We start from the raw sequence: 20,233 nt of genomic DNA, 5'->3' as shown, positions 1-20,233 counted from the left end.
TTTTGTTTGTTTGGGAAAGTCTTTATTATTCCTCCTTTGTTTCTGAAGGACCACTTTGCCAGGTATAAAATTCTTGATTGACAGCTATTTTCTTTCAATATTTTGAATATGTCATTCCTTTCTCTTCTGGCCTGAAAAGGTTCTGTTGAGAAATCTATCTGTAGTTGTGCAGGGATTCCCTTGTATGTAACTTCTCTCTTATCTTACTGCTTTTAAAATGTTTTGTCTTTGACTTTTGACAATTTAATTATTATAATGTGTCTCAGTGTAGCCCTATTTGGGTTCAAGTTATTTGGAATCATTTGGACTTTCTGGATCTGGATGCTCATCTCTCTTCAGGTTTGGGAAGATTTCAGCCATTATTGCTTTTTTTTTTTTTTTTAAGATTTATTTATTTATTTGAGACAGAGAGAATGAGAGAGAGAGAGCACATGAGAGGGGGGAGGGTCAGAGGGAGAGGCAGACTCCCTGCCCAGCAGGGAGCCCGATGCAGGACTCAATCCCGGGACTCCAGGATCATGACCCAAGCCGAAGGCAGTCGCTCAACCAACTGAGCCACCCAGGTGCCCGCCATTATTGCTTTAAATATACTTTCTGTCCCTTCCTTGTTCTCTTTTTTTTTTCTCTAGAATTTCCATAATGCATATGTTGTTTCTTTTCATTGTGTTTTATAATTCCCGTAGGTATTCTTCATATGTTTTCATTCTTTTTTTTTTTTTTTTCTTTGTCTCCTCTGACTGTGTAATTTCCAATATTCTATCCTCTGGGTCACTGATTCTTTCTTCTGCATGGTCTGGCCTGCTTTTGAAACTATCGAATTCTTCTGTTCAGTTTTTGCATTTTTCAACTCTAAGATTTATGTTTTATTTTTGTTTGTTTTTGTTTTTTGATAGTTGCTATTGTTTTGTCAACTTTTCATTTTTTATGCATTTAAAAAAAATTTTGTTCAGTTATCTGTGTTTTCTTGTAGTTTGCTATACTTCCTTAAGAGGATTTTTCTAAATTCTCTGACTGTTTATTAGATGTCCATTTCCTTAGGGTCAGTTATTGGAACTTGATTAGTTTCCTTTGGTGGCTTCATGTTTACCTAATTTTCCTGAATTCCTTCCATTGCTATCTGTACATTTGAGTAATGGGGCTTTTTTTCTAGACTTTACAAGTTGCTTTGACAGAGACAGTTCTTCATCAGTCTGCTCAGTTTGGGTTTTTGAGTGTGTCTGCTGGTAATGTCCTTGGAAAGTAGGGCCTCCTATTATGGTCTATTTTTGGGCGAGGCAACTGTTCAAGCTCTGAAAACAGGGATGGAATGTGTGTCACTGGCTGCTAGATGGGATTACTGGCTTTGTTTCCCACCAAGTGAGGCTATAGGATGAGCTCTGTGGTTGCCTGAATTCTTTGGTCAGCCTTACTAGATGGTTGAGTCCAGGTACCATATTCAGTAATAGATGGGGCTATGAATTATCTTCCCTGCCCTGAAAGAAGAGTAGGACAGGGCCCAGGGCCTGTACAGTTCACTGGGGGATGGCCACTGGCTTTGCTCTGCAAACTATTAGGTCTGTCTATCCTTTTTGCTTGAGTACTGCTGAGCTGCATAGCTTTCAGGCATTTTCACTAGCCCTTCTGTTTAGATGGGGCTGGAAGACACCCTCCACAGGGGGTGGGACAATGTCTCAACACCCCTTTTTTTGTAGGAGCTGGAGGGCCTCTTCAGGCTACTGTCAATTTCCCAAACAAACTCTCTGGTTGGGAGGGGCCAGGAGCTACCCTCAGCCTTGGCAATGAATTAATTCCCCTGCCTGTGCATAGTATGGGAGGGCTCCCTGCCCAGTACTGACTTTGCTTTGAGGATAATCAGCTCTGCTCACCTGCCTCTCAGCTTGAGCATCACTGGGCTGCATAGCTTTCAGTTGTCAGTACCCCTTCTAGTCAGATGGGGTTGTACAGCACTAGCCACAGCGTGTGAGGCTGTGACTCAACACCTTGCCTGACTGCAGGCAAACTGGACCCTAGAGCTGTCAAAACCCACTTGAGTATCTGTTCAGGCAGATCTGTAACCCAGTGAATTTCCTGGTCAGAGTAACCCCAACTTGGTTTTGCAGATGAGCAAAGCTGCTGATTGGGATTACTATGTGGGCACTGCAAGTGTGAACTTGGCCTGCCAAGATCCACTGCTGGTTGTTGCAATCCCCTCCCCACTTCTCTGTCACAGTCAGATTCCTAGTAGTTGGGTGCTACAGTTTCTCCTACAATCCCCAGGGTGTAAGATCAGAGTAGGGGATCCCACAAAATTATCCACAATGCTGGTTATCCTGCCTGGGTTCTCTGATAATTTTTCTGTTTTAAACCTTTCACTCAATAAACCCTATTGTATAACCTAGTACTATCTGTCTGTGACCTCCATGGATGGCATCCCCCAGAGACTTAAGCAATATATTTTTTCCTATGCACAATATAGTCAGTGTTCATACATTACATTTGGTTTTTATCTCTCTTTAGTCTTGTCTGAAACAAGACTCCTCTCTTTTATTTTTACCCCATGACAGTGACTTTTGAACTCAGGGTAATTTTCTTGTAGATGTCATACATTCTAGATTTGTCTGTCTGCTTGCTCATAGTATCATTTAATTTGTCCCTCTATCCCCTGTATTTACTGTAATTTGAATTTGTGGTCTAAAAGCTTCACTAGATTAAGTTCAAAACTTTATGGCAAGAATATTTCATAGGTGATGATCCATATTTTGTATTACATTTTATCAGAAGGCATATAATAAAATTGTCTCACTATTAGTGATTGGCTAAGGTGCAGACTACCAGAATTAGTATTGAAAAAAACATACTTTTTGATCTTTTTAATTAATATTTAATATATTAGATGATATTTTGGCATTATGTAACTATCCTGTTATACAACTACATTTCATGCAATGCCTTTAGCTCTTTTTAATAATCCTTACCTGAATCATTTATTACATTGAGGGGTTGCAAGATGATAATTTTCTAAATCTCTAATTTCTTCTATTATAAGCTGGCATTCTTTTATAAATAAGACTGTTCTTCCTCTCTACTTCCCACCTTTTCCTTCTTTTCTTTCCTTTTCTTTTTTTCTTTTTTTTTTAAGAGATAGACCAAAATTTTTACTGGATCAAATATATGTGTAAACTTTCCATAGAAACTGGGTGAAAGATAGAATTATTGAAGATAATGTGTGAGTTTTCAAAAAAGAAGTCTAAATTTCCTATTTAAAATGACAATCTGAGTTCAAATACTATATTTCTGTCACCTCAAAATTCTTTTTTGGGCGTGCCTGGGTGACTCAGTTGGTTAAACATCTGACTCTCCATTTTGGCTCAGGTTGTGATCTCGAGGTCATGATTTTATAGTCATGGGATCAAGCCCCTGTGGGGCTCCATGCTCAGTGCATAGTCTGCTTCAGAGTCTCTCTCCCTCTACCCCTCCCCCACTCACTCTTTCTCTCTCTCTCTCTCTAAATTAAATAAAATAAAATCTTTAAAAAATTATTTTTTCTTGTCTACCTTTTCTAATAGCTATAGACTGTTTTTTTAAATTCATTGCATCTTAATCAATTATCATATTTATTTTTATTGATGACCAAATTGTCCTAAATAGCCAATTTAATTGGAGCTCATTCAAGTTTGTTTCTTTGCACATATGATCCGTGTGATCAGTAGCCACTAGAACGTCTCCCAGTGATCCCTGCTCCCTCAATATTCATGCCCTTATATAATCCTTCCCCTTGAATGGGGGGTTGGATCTAGTGATTCACTTCTAGCAGACAGGAGAGGGCAAAAGTGATGGTATATCATGTCTGAGATTAGGTTATGAAAAGCCCATGGTTTCTGTCTTGTTATTCATCTCTTCCTTTCTTATTTGCTCATGCTAATGGAAGCCAGACACAATATTGTCAGCTTCCCCATGAGGACGCCCACATGGCTAGAAATTGAGAATGCCTTCTGATCAACAGCCAGCAAGAAACTTGAGCTTTCAATATAACAGGTAATGAGAAAACACATATTGTCACTTGTCAACAGCCACATGAACGAGTTTAAAAGTGTATCTCCTCTCATATGAGCCTGGGAGGACTGCAGCCTGGCTGACAACTTCATTGCAGCCTTTTTAGAGACCTTAAGCCAGAAGACCCAGCTAAGCTGTCCTCTATTTTAGAATCACAGAACTCTGAGATAATAAATATTTATTGTTTTAGGTCCTAAGTTTGAGAATAATTTATTTTATAGTGATGGATAACTAATACAACCTCACTAGTCTTTGAGCACTTTTATTTCTTTCTAGTGCAACATGATTTCTTAGGTTAACTCTGTATTATTCCCAACTTATTGCTGCAATAAGCATTTCTCCAAATTTCTCTATTTTCTTTCAGTAGAGAATGGTGTTTAGAATACAAGATCTGGTCATAAAATGCGCTCATTGTTATAGAGATGTTATTGTTCCTATATCCATCCAGTGAATAGAGTTAGAAAACGCATATAAAAAATCTTGAGCTCATACTAATATTACCAATTCTCATTTAATATTGCATGGCTCTTCTTTGCCTTCTTTAATTACCTATTTTATCTCTTTCCTCTTATAGTAAAGATCTCACTTTCTTAACGGTCAAGAGGTAACATTATAAGGAAGTGGAGTAGAGAGTGTCACAGTCCTAGCAATGACAGTAAGTTCTCTGGCTTTCTGAAATATCTTCCTTTTATAGTGTCTTCATTTCTACCCAATGAGATTTACTTATTTGATTCTTGAGGGCTTTCTGAATGTTTCATTTTCTTTATATATATATATATATATATATATATATATATATATATATATATGTATTTTAAGATTTTATTTATTTATTTGACAGAGACACAGCAAGAGAGGGAACACAAGCAGGGGATGGGAGAGGGAGAAGCAGGCTTCCTGCAGAGCAGGGAGCCCGATGTGGGGCTCGATCCCAGGACCCTGGGATCATGACCTGAGCCGAAGGCAGGTGTTTAATGACTGAGCCACCTAGACGCCCCTGAATGTTTTGTTTTCTTATCAAAAATTTTTAGAATTATTTTCCAACTTAGAAAAATAATCCAGAAAGAATATAATTTAAAAATTGGGAAGAAATGCCAAGAAAATAAGTAAATAACTCTAGTAGTGAACTTGTGTTTTTGTTTTTTTAATTATTATTTGTTTAATAGAAAGCATGTTGTGCCTCTAATATGTGCTGCTCACTGTTTAAGGCACCAGAGTCTCAAAGTTTCTATTTCTGGTTAGAAGAATTTATATTCTGGGGAAGGAGTTGTATAAATGCATCAATATAGTTAATATAATTAAGTGATAACAGAGATACAGAGCACCTTCTCATGTTAAATGTTGACATATATTATTTTAGTAGTAGAAAAACATAATAATTTGTTTTAAAGGGAGCTAGGGATAGATGGAGATGATTCTTTCTTGAATTGGGAAGAATGTCAGAGGCAAAATTAACTAGTTAATTTCACAATTTTCATTAAACTTTGATGAATTTAACAAGAAGATTTCTCAAATAAAGTTTTGCTTGTTAACCTCTCTGCTTCAAATATAATTACGTATCTTCCTGACATACAATGGGGTTATGTCCTGATAAACCCATTGAAGTTGAAAATATCATGACCTGAAAATGCATTTAATACACTTAACCTACTAAACATTACAGCTGAGCCTAGACTACTTTAAACATGCTCAGAATACTTACATTTGCCTACAGTTGGACAAAATCATCTATCACAAAGCCTATTTTATAATAAAGTGTTGAATATCTCATTGGATACTAAAGTGAAAAGCAGAATGGTTGTATGGTGCAGAATGATTTTAAGTATATCAGTTGTTTACCCTCATGATCACATGGCTGATTGGGAGCTCTGGCTTGCTGTTTCTGCTTAGCATCACTTGAAAGTATCGTATTGTGAATCATTAGCTTGGGAAAAGATCAAAATTCAAAATTGGAAGTATGGTTTCTACTATATGCAGATAGCTTTCATACCATCCCAAAGTCAGAAAATTATAAGTCAAACCACTGTAAGTTAGAGACTGTCTATAGATTTTTATTATGCATTTTGGTCAATAGTAGCATGCATATTTATAGTAAACTGTCATGTGGTTAATTAAAGAGTATGAAAATAAATATTGAACAGTTACTAAGGTGATTAAGTTCTATATTTATCCTTCTAAAAATATTATTGTTATTTCAAATTTTGCATCTCTAGCTAAGCTCTCAGATAAAACCCTTAAAAAATCTGTACAACTGTAATTCATGCTCATGCTCCCAAGGAGCTTGAGTCAGGGCATTAGTGCAATGATCTGTTCAGTATAATTCATAAAAATTCTTGGATAAAGGAGAAGAGTGGATGGAGAAACAGAAAAGGAAGGCAACTCAAGTGACATTTACATTTTTACCTTTTATTGTCTTTGGTAATTTTGTTTATCTATAGTTTTTCTTTTATTTATTTTGTCATTTCTATTGATTGAACTGATGATAATCCTGATAGAAGCAGAAAACATGCTATAAAATGACTTTGGTAGAAAATAAATCATGGCTGATATTTTAAACCTATTTGTTAATAAACATACACAGTTGCAAAACTTTCATTAGCATCAGAGAAATTAATTCTGGGGAAGTGCAGTGTATTTACAAATGATAGCCATCTACACTTCATGAAGTTCATGCTGGGCCAATGACCTACCAGGCTTTGCAGAGGCTAAACATGTATGACTGGATGAGAGAAAGCCACTGTGGATGGATTTTTGGGGGCCATTTAATCATAATGAACTTTACTAAAAATTGTAACTTACTAAGCTCCTGGATTTTTTTTTTTCTTTTTCAGTTCCATTTCTATTTTTTTTTTCCCCCTTTCTAGTTCCATTTCCATGAGCATAGTCATTGGAACAAGGCATGCTATTCTAGTTTCAGAGAAGTTATTTCTGATTTTCAAAACTAAAGCAAAAGTCAGAAATTGTTATCTATGGGACCCTAGGCACTATAGATATAGAGAATAACATAAGACAAAATCCCTGCTTTCAAGTGATTCTCAGCTTAAGCCCATTTGAGTCCTTACCATGGACACAAACATTTGTATTAAGAATGTTTTATTGAGCAGTGTCAACCAATGAGGGTCACTGGAAAGTACCCACTTAGGAGAATACCTTGTGGACTGTTTTAGTTCTTCTGTTCTTTGTAACACTTGAAACAAAATGAATTTATGTACTTAACTATTTTGTCATTGTGTGATAGATAACAGTGAAGTAAATGCCATGAGGAACTAGCCTAGTTCCTAGGCCTTGTAAACCACAATCAATTTGATGTAGCTGTCCATAAAAGTGGTTGTGAGTCATGATTAAGTGATTGTAACATGTCTGAAAGGCAAACTATGTCACAGAAAAGAACAGCTCTCTGGATAGGTGTTTACATGTAGTTTTGTAAAGATATTTGGAAACTTTGATCTGGAAAAGACCATATCACAGAGAAACTGTTATTATCTGAAAATACACTGGTGATAAAAACCTTTCAATACATATCTTAGCTAAATCTTATATGTGCTCAAATTGCCACCTTCTTTTGTGATCACTGGAGTTAATAGTCTAATTGTGTGCCTCTGAAATATTATGACAGATGTAAGGGTAAGTAGATATTTAGAAGTCCTGGCAAGGTTCATACTTCTCTGATATTTGATCTTTTTAAAGATTTTATTTATTTATTTCAGAGAGAAAGTAAGAGAGAGTGCACATTAGAGAGCACAAGTTGGGGAGAGGGAGAAGCAGGCTCCCCACCCATCAGGAAGCCTGATGCGGAGCTTGATCCCAGGACCCTGGGATCATTACCTGAGATGAAAACAAATGCTTAACTGACTGAGCCATCCAGCCACACTTGATTTTTTTTTTCTTTTTTTAATATGAGGGAGGAGAGAGAGAGAGAGAGTACATGCAAGTGGGGGAGGAACAGAGGAAGAGAGAGAATCTCCAGCAGACTCCCGGCCGAGCACAGACCCCATCGTGGGCTAAATCCCACGACCCTGAGATCATGACCTGAGACAAAATCAAGAGTCAGACACTTAACTGACTGGGCCACCCAGGTGCCCCTCTGATATTTGATTTTATTTCCAACATTCACTCTAAGCATGATAATATCAATAAATTTCACTTTGGGTTCATGTTATAATTCCATTGTCTTCTCATATGACTACAAAAATAATGGAAGTCCAAAAAGAACATATTTAAGAAAGTTGAAAGGAAAGATGTTCATTTATTTGACATAAAGTACAGCATTCTCCATGGTCTAGCTCCCAACTTTCCAGTTTTAATTCTTGCCATGTCTCAATGTACATTTTTTCTTTTTTATTCATCCAAGCCAACCAACTGGCAATAGTTCCCAATGTTCTAATTCCTCCTAATTGGTGCACATGTTGTCATCTCACGGTGCTCCTTGTATACTTTTTAATATCTACAACAGCCTAGAGGACATTACCAGAAAGAAAATTACATTGCTCTTGGCCCAGTTAGACTCACGGAGGCCAAATTTCTTTTTCCTTCCGGTCCTGTTCCTTTTCTCTTCTTTACCCACACTTCCCTGAGCCTTTTTGACTCACCTTCCTTATGACCGTTAGATTCTCTGGGAAGCAGATATGGAGACTCAGTAGAAGTGCCAAAGGGGAAAGAAAGGAGGAAGGAGGCAGAAAGGAGCCATCAGACTGTGATGCTGACCTGATGAAGCTCAACAGAGAAGTCTGGAGCAACAATTGCCCTTTAGAGGGTCCCACATTGGATCAAAATAGCCAGCTTCCTATATCACTCTCTTGTTCAGTCATTGGCTAGATTGTCTTCCCCTGTCCTCAGATAAGAATGACTTCAGCTGCAAGGCTGAGACAGACCCTGATATAGTTAATGGCTGGAGGCTGTCAGTCACCCACTCCATAGCTTGCAGCTGAGCAGCCTGTCCTTTCTCGAAGAGGAGTATCTCTCTTTGCCACACCCTGCTCTGTGTGGGATCCCAGTCCCACTTCCTAGATGCAGCAAAGTCCTCAATATCCCCAATTTCTTTTTCCATCAAGGGGATATTTTCCTCCTCTAGTAGGAAGAGGCCTTAGATTTTTCAGATTTAAGATAGTCAAAATAAATAACCCTTTCACCAGCTGATTTTAAGAACCCCTCATAATGTGACCTTGTTGGCAAATTTGAAGGCTCTCTATCTTTACTGTATCTCCTTGGTCTTTAATATACTGTAAGAAGAAAAGAGTGAGGAAGAAGAATGCTTCAGATCAAAGGTCACCTTCTTTGTGGAGGTTTTTCCAACACCCTCCTCTAGGCTGAATTCACTGGTTTTCAACTGACCTTGCAACAGACTGCTGTGAATGCCTCAGTTACAGCACTTTGCATATTGTGTTCTAGTAGTTGACTTTCTTGTCTGTTTCTTCATTAGACTGGACACTTTTTCAGGGCGAGGAAATTCCTTGTCTCTCTATCTGTCTCTAACTCTTGATTTGTAATAGGTGCTTTGGATTTGAACTCTGTGGTGTGACAGTATTACCAAACCCACTGTGATATAAAGCTGTATTTTCATTAGAGATTTTGAAACTATTGAAAAAACATACTCAGTGCTTAAGCAATACTTTATAAAATGTTTATAATATACATATATTGCCAAATTCAGAAACTACTGAACAGTTTTTAGAAGAAAATAAAACTTTATAGTTATATTATCTAAATATGAGTATTTTGTTTCCTTTGTGTTTTTTTAAGCTTTAGAATTTTTATAAGTTGACATATGTACTTTCATACTTAATGCTATGTTTAAAACATTTACCATGTTATGGGCGCCTGGGTGGCTTAGTTGGTTAAGCGACTGCCTTCGGCTCAGGTCATGATCCTGGAGTCCCGGGATCGAGTCCCGCATCGGGCTCCCTGCTCAGCAGGGAGTCTGCTTCTCCCTCTGACCCTCCTCCCTCTCATGCTCTCTCTATCTCATTCTCTCTCTCAAATAAATAAATAAAATCTTTAAAAAAAAAACAAACAAAAAAATATTTACCATGTTATTTAATATTATTAAAAATTATTTAATTATTCTATTATTGGAAATTGTGTTGTTTCCAATATTTGCTTTTATGTATAATCTGTCATGAACTTCCTTCAATATAAATCTTTATTCTCATCTGTAACTATTTCCTTTAGGTTAAACAGCAATACATTTATTAATCTTTGTTCATGTTGTTGAATTATCTTCCAAAGAGTTTATACCAGTTTTTCCTTCTTGGTAGATATATGTGTAAGATCCTTCTCACCATACTCTTGGCAGCGTTATCTTTAAAACAGGACAACTCAGACAACATAAAAAATGGTTCTTTCTGTTTTAATTGGTATTTCTCTTAATAGCTTGAATATTTATTTCATATTTTATTAGTCATTTATATGCCACCTTATGTAATTTTTATATTCATATTATTTGACCATTTTCAATAAAAGTTTTGGTGTCCTTTTTATGAGTTTGAGTGAGTTTTCATATATTGTTACTGTTGTCATTATTTTAATATAGTAAGTATTATTAAATGTGTCATTGTTGATATAAACAATTTTCTCAGTTTGGATTGTCTTACAATCTTGTGAGGTTTTGCTCTTCAGAGAGCTTCAAATTTTACGTAGATAAATTTAACCAACATATCCTAACGATCTATTTGTTCCTAAATTTAGAAAGCATTTATCCATTCTGAGATCAGTTAGTCATTATTCCCATCTGTTTTCTGCTTTTATTTTTAAATAAAATTTATTTTAATGGATGATAGTTTAAAATTGTGATCCAACTTAATGTGTTCCTCAAAACTATTATTTCCCCAAAAACTTTGGGTAATTCATCTATATACATTAGTTTACAATGCTTCTTTTCCATCTATTATGATCTTTTTTATTTTATTGGTTTTAAGATAGTCTTTAATATTCTGTTGATTTGTTTGCCCATTCTTGAAACAATATTTGCAAATGTTTTATGGATGCTTGAAAAGAAGGCATATTCACTCTTAGTGGGAAACATTCATACATGCATCCATATATTCAACATTTGTTTCGGGTAAATTCAAACACCTTTAAAAATCAGGTAAGTGATATGAATGTGCTGAACAGCCAAATATAATTCATTAGGAAGTGGGCCAATGAGGTTGGCAGGGAGAGCACATACCTGGCCTAGAGATACAAAGTCAAATATTAAAAAAAAAAAAAAAATATATATATATATATATATATTTAGAGAGAGAGAGTATTGGTACAATTCCTCAGCCTCAGGTATGTTTATAGAGTTAATTTGGTTTCTTGTCTCTACATTTGCATACTCCAGTATGACTAATTATTGGGAAGGGGAATTTTATTTAAAACAAAACAATTGTAACAGCTTTTACTTTCTGAGAGAAGCCAAGAATGATGTATATATTTTATTGGGAAAGAGATTATAATGGGAGGAGAAAGGAAAGATTGAACTTTCAAGGCTTCTATTAATTCTTCTATATTTAACTCAAACTGTTGGGTCATTTGCTTATCAGAGCATATAATCTTTGGACTTTTAGAAAGCTAAATTACTGTGCAAGTAAATGGTGGTGAGGCTTTCTATATGAAAGGCATTGAAAGAATTGATCTCTCATGGATGGGCATGTGTGAGTTCTTTGCACCATCCTGTGAGATCTTCCTGTGGCTGATTTCTTGAGCATGGGGCATCTTCTCTGTTGCAAACACTTCTAATTTCTCCTACTCAGTTCCCATCCACTGTGGTATATACCATAGCCTCCCCATGCTGGAGTCCCTTAGTCTGGAGGGTAGCCTTGTTGGATGAGGTATTCACAAAAAGATCTCAAGATGAGTTCCTTTTCTGGTGTCCCCTGGTCCTCTTGGAACAGCAAATGCTGTCGTGGCTGCTTTACTGTCATCATCTCTCTTTAATTCATAGGGACAAGTCATCAAGTCTTAGCAGATAGCCATTCCCCCAGTGCAAGGCCACCTGTCTCATTCTGGAGGAACTAAAAAAATTCTATTTAACAATCTCTGAGAAAATCGCCTCCTGCCATCTTGGCTTGAGGGCTGGGGAAGTACATTTTCCTATGAATACTGCATACACTACAAGCCCACTGACTTCAACAACCTGTCCTTCTCTCCCTCCAGTCAACTCTTTGTATAGGTGGTTGGGGTGGGGTGTGGTGGGGATGGGGCCTGGATGACAGTAGTAGGCTGATTCTTCTACTTTTCATTAGATCTTGCGAGAGATATTGATGCCCTGAACCTCTTTAGAATATGGTACAATAGCTTATTTTTGTCCTCAAGTTTGAACTCTAATAAGGTTAGTGTACTTAACAAATTAAATTAATAAATTATACAGTTGCATACTCACATTGCCTGAACAGTTCTACTCAATATTGTTGCATGGAGAAAATCATGGACTAGAATAAGACAGAACATCATATTCCTGTGGTCTGTGTGGAATCCAAGCAAAGGAATCATCTTGCTGCTTAGTGTCCTTGCCCTGCTCTTATTTCTGCCCTGGAGGGTTAAGCCGGTTCTTGTGGGAGGGAGTCAAAAAACTTGAATCTTTATTTACAGATTAAACACAGAGCTTTCTAGAGTATATGCTGTGTGGTGCTAATAAACTTGTCCTGCAAATAAGCAAACAAACAAACAAAAATCCAAAATAACAACAACAGAAAACCACACAAAAAAATACCCAAATCCCCTCCCTAAACCAAAACAAAAACACTGATATTTGTAGTGTTTGCCAACTTCCAAGGTGTAAATACTTTCACCATGTGGATTTAAACCTACTTATGGACTCAGTCACTGAATCAGGAGTAGGAAAGAAGTCCACATAATTGTGTCTGTGAGCCAGTACAAGCTGGCTGCTGTGCATCACTGTTTATTAGGTATGATTCTACGGAGTCTGATGGAAATTATGGTGATATTGTAACCCTTCTGATATGTTCTACCCAGCTATTTGTTGGAGCTATCTCTGGGGGGAGAAAGAGAGAGAGAGAGAGAAATAATTCTTTTCTGAGATGAGGCAAAATGAAGTAGACCTAAAAACAGAGCAACAGGGAAGCGTTAGGACAGTTTTCCTGGAGGAAGCAGAGATATGTAACAAGGCAAGAAGCTAGATTTACTAGAAATATTGGTGAAATTCACAGTGGTGGGATAGCCAAACACTAATGACTTTTAGGAACAGGTTGCCTAGTATATGTAAGTAGTTTACTTATCAGGGCTGTAATTCTACCTACTTGACTGCCCCAAGCTTTAACTTAAGTTGACTACACACAAAAATGGCCTTTGTGAGCTGTTGTTAGATCAATGAAGAAAAGGATCTGTGTCCCATGTCTGGGCTAATGCACAGTGGATAAGGTAGAATGAAACAGAAGGCAAGAATCTAATGCGGTTCAGAGGGCAAGACTAAGGCTAGAGGGAAGACATGGGAATTCGCAGAAGTGTTGGGGGGGCTATTGAACATTTGCCTGACATGTAATGGGGGTGTTTACAAATTTTATTTTTGACAGAAAGATGACCTTAACTGACATCTGGATATTATTTATTCTATTGTTAAAAATAATTATGACCTTATTTTTATTTATTTTTTCTGCCAAAGGTTACTATAACTGTGTTTCTGTTATTTACTCATCTATTTAACAGTCTTGTTTTATACATGTTTTTGTTACAGTATTTGAGGCACTAAAATTCATGGCTATTACAACGTATTTGTGGATTATCAAGGTAATTTTCTTGTTGTTTACCCAAGAACATGGTGTGCCTTTTCATTTGTTCAGATCTTTTGTATCTCTCAGGCAATATGAATATCCTTCTTTGTAGATCTTATATTTTTTTTCTTAAACATTCCTAGGTGTCCCCTAATATTATTCCTCCCCTTCTTTCTCTGCAGTGAAAGCCCTGAATTTCAGCTAGAACATGTCTGCCCAGAATAAAGGCTTCATTTCACAGCCCGCATTGCAGGTAAGCCTAGTCATTGAGCCATCGTTTGGGACAAAGGGATATAAGTGGAAGTGGTATATGCAACTTTGAGGAGTGTTCAAGGGAGAAGGTATGTTCTCTTTTCTCTTTCTTGTGGTGAGAATGGGACATTCTGGCTAGAGCAGAAACCAGGAAGGAGCCCAGGACTCTTAGGGATCTGTGGAACAGCTCTTCTAGTCTTGGACCGCTGACCACTGGACTTCTCACATGAAACACTAACCACTTGTGTATCTAAGCCACTATTTATTTGGGCTTTGTGTTGCATGTAGCTGAACTTAACAGTAATTTATTTACTAAGCATTAAAAAAATCTTTTATTGGTATTGTAAATGCAATATTTTTCCCATTAGATCTTCTGATTGGTTATTTTTTTACATATAGAATGTGTTGATATATTCACTTTGGACACCTTACTATGTGAATGAATTTTCACATTGTTGTAGCAGTTAGGGAACAAGGATGGAATACAGAAGAAAGAGGAGGCACTGGCTTATGTGATAGCTTTAGCACTTAAAAGATATGAGGTGGGGGGACAATGTTTCTTATAACAAGCAGCATTTAAAGAGAGCCACCTGTACTGAAAATTAGGCCTGAAGTTTGATTATGAGACTGGTAGAGTTATAAGAGATTGAATTCATAGGCCCAGCTAGTCTCCTATGTCTATGTCTCCTTAAAGACAAACACATGGAATGGAGATATTTGGGTAGACGCTCTTGAGAACCAAAAACCCACAGATTCCCATGAATCCCCCAGGAGGGAGGCTAGCTCATCTCCCTCTTGCTAGAGGACAGCAATGTCCCACTGCATGGACGCAAAGACCTTATCTGAAATAGATTTCTTAAAAAAGATGTTTATTCTCCTCAGGATCTTTCACTGCTTTCACTTTTTTTTTTTTGCCTCTAAGCCAATAGGGCCCGGCATCAGCATGGTCTTTCTAGGGAATTGCTACCTCTTCAGGTGATGCACTGCAAGCTATGGCTCATATTTATCAGAGGAATCAGAACAAAAACAAATAAAAAACATGTGTGGGGATGGATCTTGAAGATGCTCCACAAGGAGGGGCAGAATATAGACCTGAGTAGGGGCAAGATTTACCTTTCATTTTTTCTTCTCTTTCCATAAAACTTTCTTGTTAGGTGTGTTATTTGGTTTTACTTTTGGAATCTAGATCTTAGGTTTTGGAGTCAGGTGTTCCTGATGATTGGAATTTGCAAGGAGTGCTATACTTGGATGATAGGAAAGTGAAGAAAGGAGATTACTTATGTATTGGAAGAGCTGTGGTAGATACGTTAATGGGCTGGTAGTCTAACGAAGCCAAAGCACTGCTTGAGGGAAGAGGTTGAACAGGAGAGGCGGAAGGAGAAGCAGTTGTGGGGAGAAAGCAGGATACTTGATTGAATATTTTTGAAGATGAAGCAATTGTGGATTGTGGCAAGGACTGGCTACCAGTCTGGTTGCGGGTATCCTAGTTGGAAGTGGAAGAGAAGGTTACATGGAACCAGTAGGCCAGGAAACTGAAGGGCTGGGTTTGTTGGAATGGCAAAGTTTTTCAGGCAGATGAGAGGATTTAACATGGAGGGAAAACTGAGCCAGATGACAAAGACCTTCATTTCATTTGATGACGGTAAGAAGAATGGAGTGGAGAGTGTAATAAAATTGCATGAATTTTAAAGAGCAGGTTTTATATGACAGGAGTGGAAGTAGGAATAGTCTGGAATCAAAGGTACATTCCTTTCAGTTATAAATCCATAGAAATATAGTGGAAGAGAAAATATTTTCTTCCTGTGCTCTTTTGGATAGGAAAATATTTTTTTTCTCCATCCAGTCAAATCAATCTTATTGTTTGTAGAAATTACTTCAAAATTCCAGCAATTTCATTTCTGTCAATATGAACACATTTGAAATGTAAAGTTGTGAGAGGTCAATCCATGGAGCTGCCAACCCACTGCCATTTTAAATGGAAGTTTAAATAAAATCTTCATTATATATGTCAGTACATTATATATATGTCAGTGGGAAGCCATATTCAGTTTGTATAAATGTTAAGATTTTATAATGTTCTTCAGCTATTAATGGCTTAAGACAAAGTGATGCCAATGTAACTGGACAATTTAATTGAAAAATTCAAGACCATTTTTTAAAAACAAATCTGGTTATTTAAATTGACCAATCTGTTAATTTCAATACTAGTTTAAGAGCACAATTTTTTGGCCTTTCAAAGTTTTCCGTGACAGCTGTTTTCTTTTATTTGTTTCTATTTTTTGCCCATTACTCCATAGAAAACAATAAACAGAAAATTCTGAACCAGATGGCTACTATTGTATTTTGTAGTTTATTTTTAAAATATGCAACCCCAAACATCTGCCATAATCTGGAACTAGTTTTCAGAAAATGAGTTTGACTTGATGTTTAATGTGGACCTAATTGGAAATGATAATGATATATATAGTGACTAGACAAACACTAAAGTGAGCATTTTGCTTCTGTGGAAGTATCTGAAGAAGTTACTAAGGTTTTATTTTATTTTTTAAATTAAATTCTACTCTTGTATCAATAATCTATTGAACTTCAATTTAGTCTTTGTACTTACATTTGTTTTCTTTCCATCAAATCTCTACATTTGCCCCCGTTTTCTCACCAAATCGTACTTTCTTTTATAGGTCTAGTCATGTTAAAAGGCTAAGGTTTCTCTTTTTTCTAAATTAGCCACACTGTCCTAAAATTTAACGTATGGACCTCAGTAAGATGATCAGGATGTATATTTAAATAAATATTTGCTTCCAAGTTTACTTATTAACAATATGCATGCTTTTTCTAGGATTATCATGAGAAATGTTGATATATTCAGACATTACCTAGGCCATCATTTTATCACCTTGAGATGTAAGGTTCTCTATTGGTGTTCTAGAAAACAGAGAGAGCTTGCAAGTCAGAGAATGGTTGACTAGAGACACAAAGTCAAATATTTAAAAAAAATAGAGAAATTCTTCTTAGGGAAAATAGAAATACTAAAAAATATTTAGTTAGGATTTTAGCAAATATGCATCTATGTTAAATTAATGCAGTTCACCTAACAAATATATGTATCACATATTATATGTGCATGTTTTGATATATTTTTGTTTTGATATTTTAAATTAATTGATTCTTTGAGCAAATGATTATTGAAATATTACTATGCTTCAGATACTGCATAGTTGTTAGATGTGAACAAATCAGACAAAATTATATTCAAATGGGAAAACAGATAATAAATAAATAAATGTACAAATAGTATAATTTTGGAAAATCATAAATGCTGAGGAGAAGAAACATCAGAGTAAGTGAATAGAGAATGACTAAAGATAGAGATAGGGGCATATTATATATATGATTTCTTCATTTCAGAAATTTAAATCAAATCTGAGATATTCACTGCATAAAAATTTATAGAGATTTTTAAAGATCTTAAAGCTTTGGCTCTGCAATTGATATACAAATTCTAATATGTTTCCTTTTTTCCCCCTCCAATCATTATTATTTGCAATATTTACCTAAATTTTAAATTTGCAATTTATGCATTATTTTTACCTTGTTAGGTAGCTTAGTAAGGGGCAGACAGATAAACAGTTGAAGTTAGTGCATGAGAAAGCATAATGGAAATAGAAATAAAGTCTAATGTTTAGATATTTAGCATTGTGGCACATAGATCTGTATGCGATCTGGACTTTTAAGTTCCACCTTTTATTTATTAATTTCCATTTAAAATGCATGGGTCTCATTTGCCTTTTCTGCAAATAAAGATGGAACATTTTCTAAATTTGAAGACTGTTGGTTGTATAATGAAACCAATTCAGAAAAACTTTAGATCTAAAAATTTTGATTCTATGAAAAATTAAATTTATAATTAATGTTCTGGATAATAGTATGTTTTGAGACTTGTAAAAATCAAATTTACAAATATCACTGTATCAAATACTATCTCTAATCAAGGATCATTCTTTTTTTTTATTTTATTTTTTTGTCTAGAGCACATGGTGAACTTGTTTATGTCATCAAATATCATCAAATTTATCTTTTTACTCTTACTAATTCCAAACTTCTATATCCTGTCAAAGAACCATCACCTTTAGTTTTCTTTACTTAATTAGCATTAACGTTTGATTTTTATGGGGATGCTTTTCCCAAAGAAAAGAAACTGCTCTTATAACCCTAAAAGAAAAAGAAATGAGAGGACACCATGAATTCCTTTTATTGAAATCAGTTGGCTTCTTGTGACCACCTCCTTTACAATGCTCAGAAACCCCCACTGATGGCTGGTTTTACACCCTTAACAAGGATCAATACAAAGCTGGAAAGTTTTAATTCATGTTTCTTATTTTCTTCTGTTGTGTTTGTTTGTTTGTTTGTTCTTGTAAAATGAGACATTTCTTAATCTCTAGTGTTCAGTGATAGACATTTTACTATCTTATTTGCAAGTTACTTCAGTATCTTGGGTTGTAACATATTGGAGTCAAAAGTGTAGAAAACAATTAGGCCCTGTTGTTTGCTTACCTGCATTGTTGAAAGTAGGCATCTTCTAGGGGAAAGGATTATGTTTATACTCTGCATGTTGAAGTTTTCCCAAAGGTAAATAATCCATCACTTTCTTTGGCCTACATTCTTTACATGCATTCAGTGTAATTGTGAATAGTTCTTTTATTTAGCACGAGAGGGGAGTGTGCACACAACAATGTTTAAGCCACTGCTTCGGCTGTGGTCTTTGCTAATGCCAATTACCAGTGGGCCCCAAAGTCTAGGAAACCAAGTAACACAGAGATGACACCCACTAATTCTACATTCATGAAGCTTCTTTTGTTTAGTTCCTAGTATAAATGAAGGGCAATTCTGAGTTGAGCCTGTTCTGAACTGTAAATGTGGTCTCTTGAAGAACGTCTCGTAGTTCCACTTTACCTTAAATTCATGGTCTAATTGAATATCTGTGTGTTAAATACAATTCACAAAGGTATTAATCCTCTGCTTTGAAAGTAGTGTTATGGAAAATTTGGTGTAAACTTCCGGTTTGTTGATCCCTTGCATTACCACATGAAGCACAATACATCTGTTTGTATACTACCTTTTTATAGGGTTAAATTTCTCTAATTTTCCTGTAAAGTTAATTGATTCAATGTTGTTACACGAAGACAAATAAATCGATAATCTGCCTATCACTAATAGAATACACTAACAGATTATTTATCATTAATAGAAGCATCAGCAAAGTAAAGTTGTTATCTCTCATTTTTTTCATAATACTTTTGGTTTAGTCCTCTTTTTGAGGTAATGCAGTGGCTTTTGTAATGATTGATTTGGGCCATTAATGACAAGTCCATCTAGGTTTTGGTTCATCCATCTTCCCTTAGTCCAGGCAAAAATGCTACTATAAATAAACATCATGTCTGAGTGATTTTTGACAGAAAGAACTCCAGGGAGTCTCCTAGCTTGTTATATGTTTGTCTCTTCATCCACCTGCAGGAATGACACAGCTCCCAGGGGGCCTCTAGACCCTGAAGTTAGCATGTCCAAAAACCTAACTGTGAGATAACCTTTTGGGGGCACTAACTTGACACCTTGAAATTCTGGTACAGTTTCAGGGGTCCCTAAGGCTATCTGGGTATTGGTGAAGAATGACACATAGAAACACAAACCCTTCCTATAATACCACACGCAGATGCTTGTAAATGTGCTTTTCTGCATGATGTCTCTGCATGTGGAAAAATGACAAGAACGGGCGGTAGGAGAAATTGTGCTAATGGGATACTACCTTCTCTGATGACAGTAGTTTTCAAATCTTCCTTTTCCTGGCTGTGACAAAAAGTGATTTTTTAAAGTTTCTGTTTCAAAGAGGGTGTGGATATAAGTCATGGCTGAACTGGCATCACACCAACAGGCAGATTTTCCAGTGCGCTTTGCACCGATTGCTCCCTGTTTCTGCTTTTCATTCGATTCTCTTGAGGGTTCTGTTTTTGTCTCTGCAGGAAGGTATTAATTATCCTCCACTTGTACCTCCTGCATTTCTAAAAGCAAAAATATCCAAAGCAGGATTTTGAGTAATTTGAGAAACTCCTTCATAAAGTAGAAATCCAGTGACTTTATTAGCATAACTAAAATCATTACAACAATTCTGTGCGTGTCTGTTGTGCTTTTGAAGGGTAAACATTTTTCTCCTAAGCCCTCTGGTAATTGTCATCATTGTAAAACAT

At 36.1% G+C, this 20,233-nt stretch overlaps 1 long non-coding RNA gene across 2 annotated transcripts in view; it reads left to right on the top strand.

Annotated features, from left to right (window-relative positions):
• LOC135363630 (uncharacterized) overlaps positions 1-20,233 on the top strand; it is a 605,080-nt gene that overhangs the window by 282,214 nt on the left and 302,633 nt on the right. For both annotated transcript variants that reach the window (XR_010409495.1, XR_010409496.1), the window contains exon 4: positions 13,925-13,995. This is a non-coding gene — a long non-coding RNA (uncharacterized LOC135363630). The remainder of the gene's footprint in view (positions 1-13,924; positions 13,996-20,233) is intronic.

Source organism: Mirounga angustirostris, unplaced genomic scaffold (genome assembly GCF_029215605.1).
Source record: "Mirounga angustirostris isolate CCGP_5_RB_7025 unplaced genomic scaffold, mMirAng1.0.hap1 SCAF_2, whole genome shotgun sequence".
NCBI lineage: Eukaryota > Metazoa > Chordata > Mammalia > Carnivora > Phocidae > Mirounga > Mirounga angustirostris.
The sequence above is the reverse complement of the archived record's forward strand: the minus strand, read 5'-3'. Positions and strand labels throughout refer to the sequence as shown.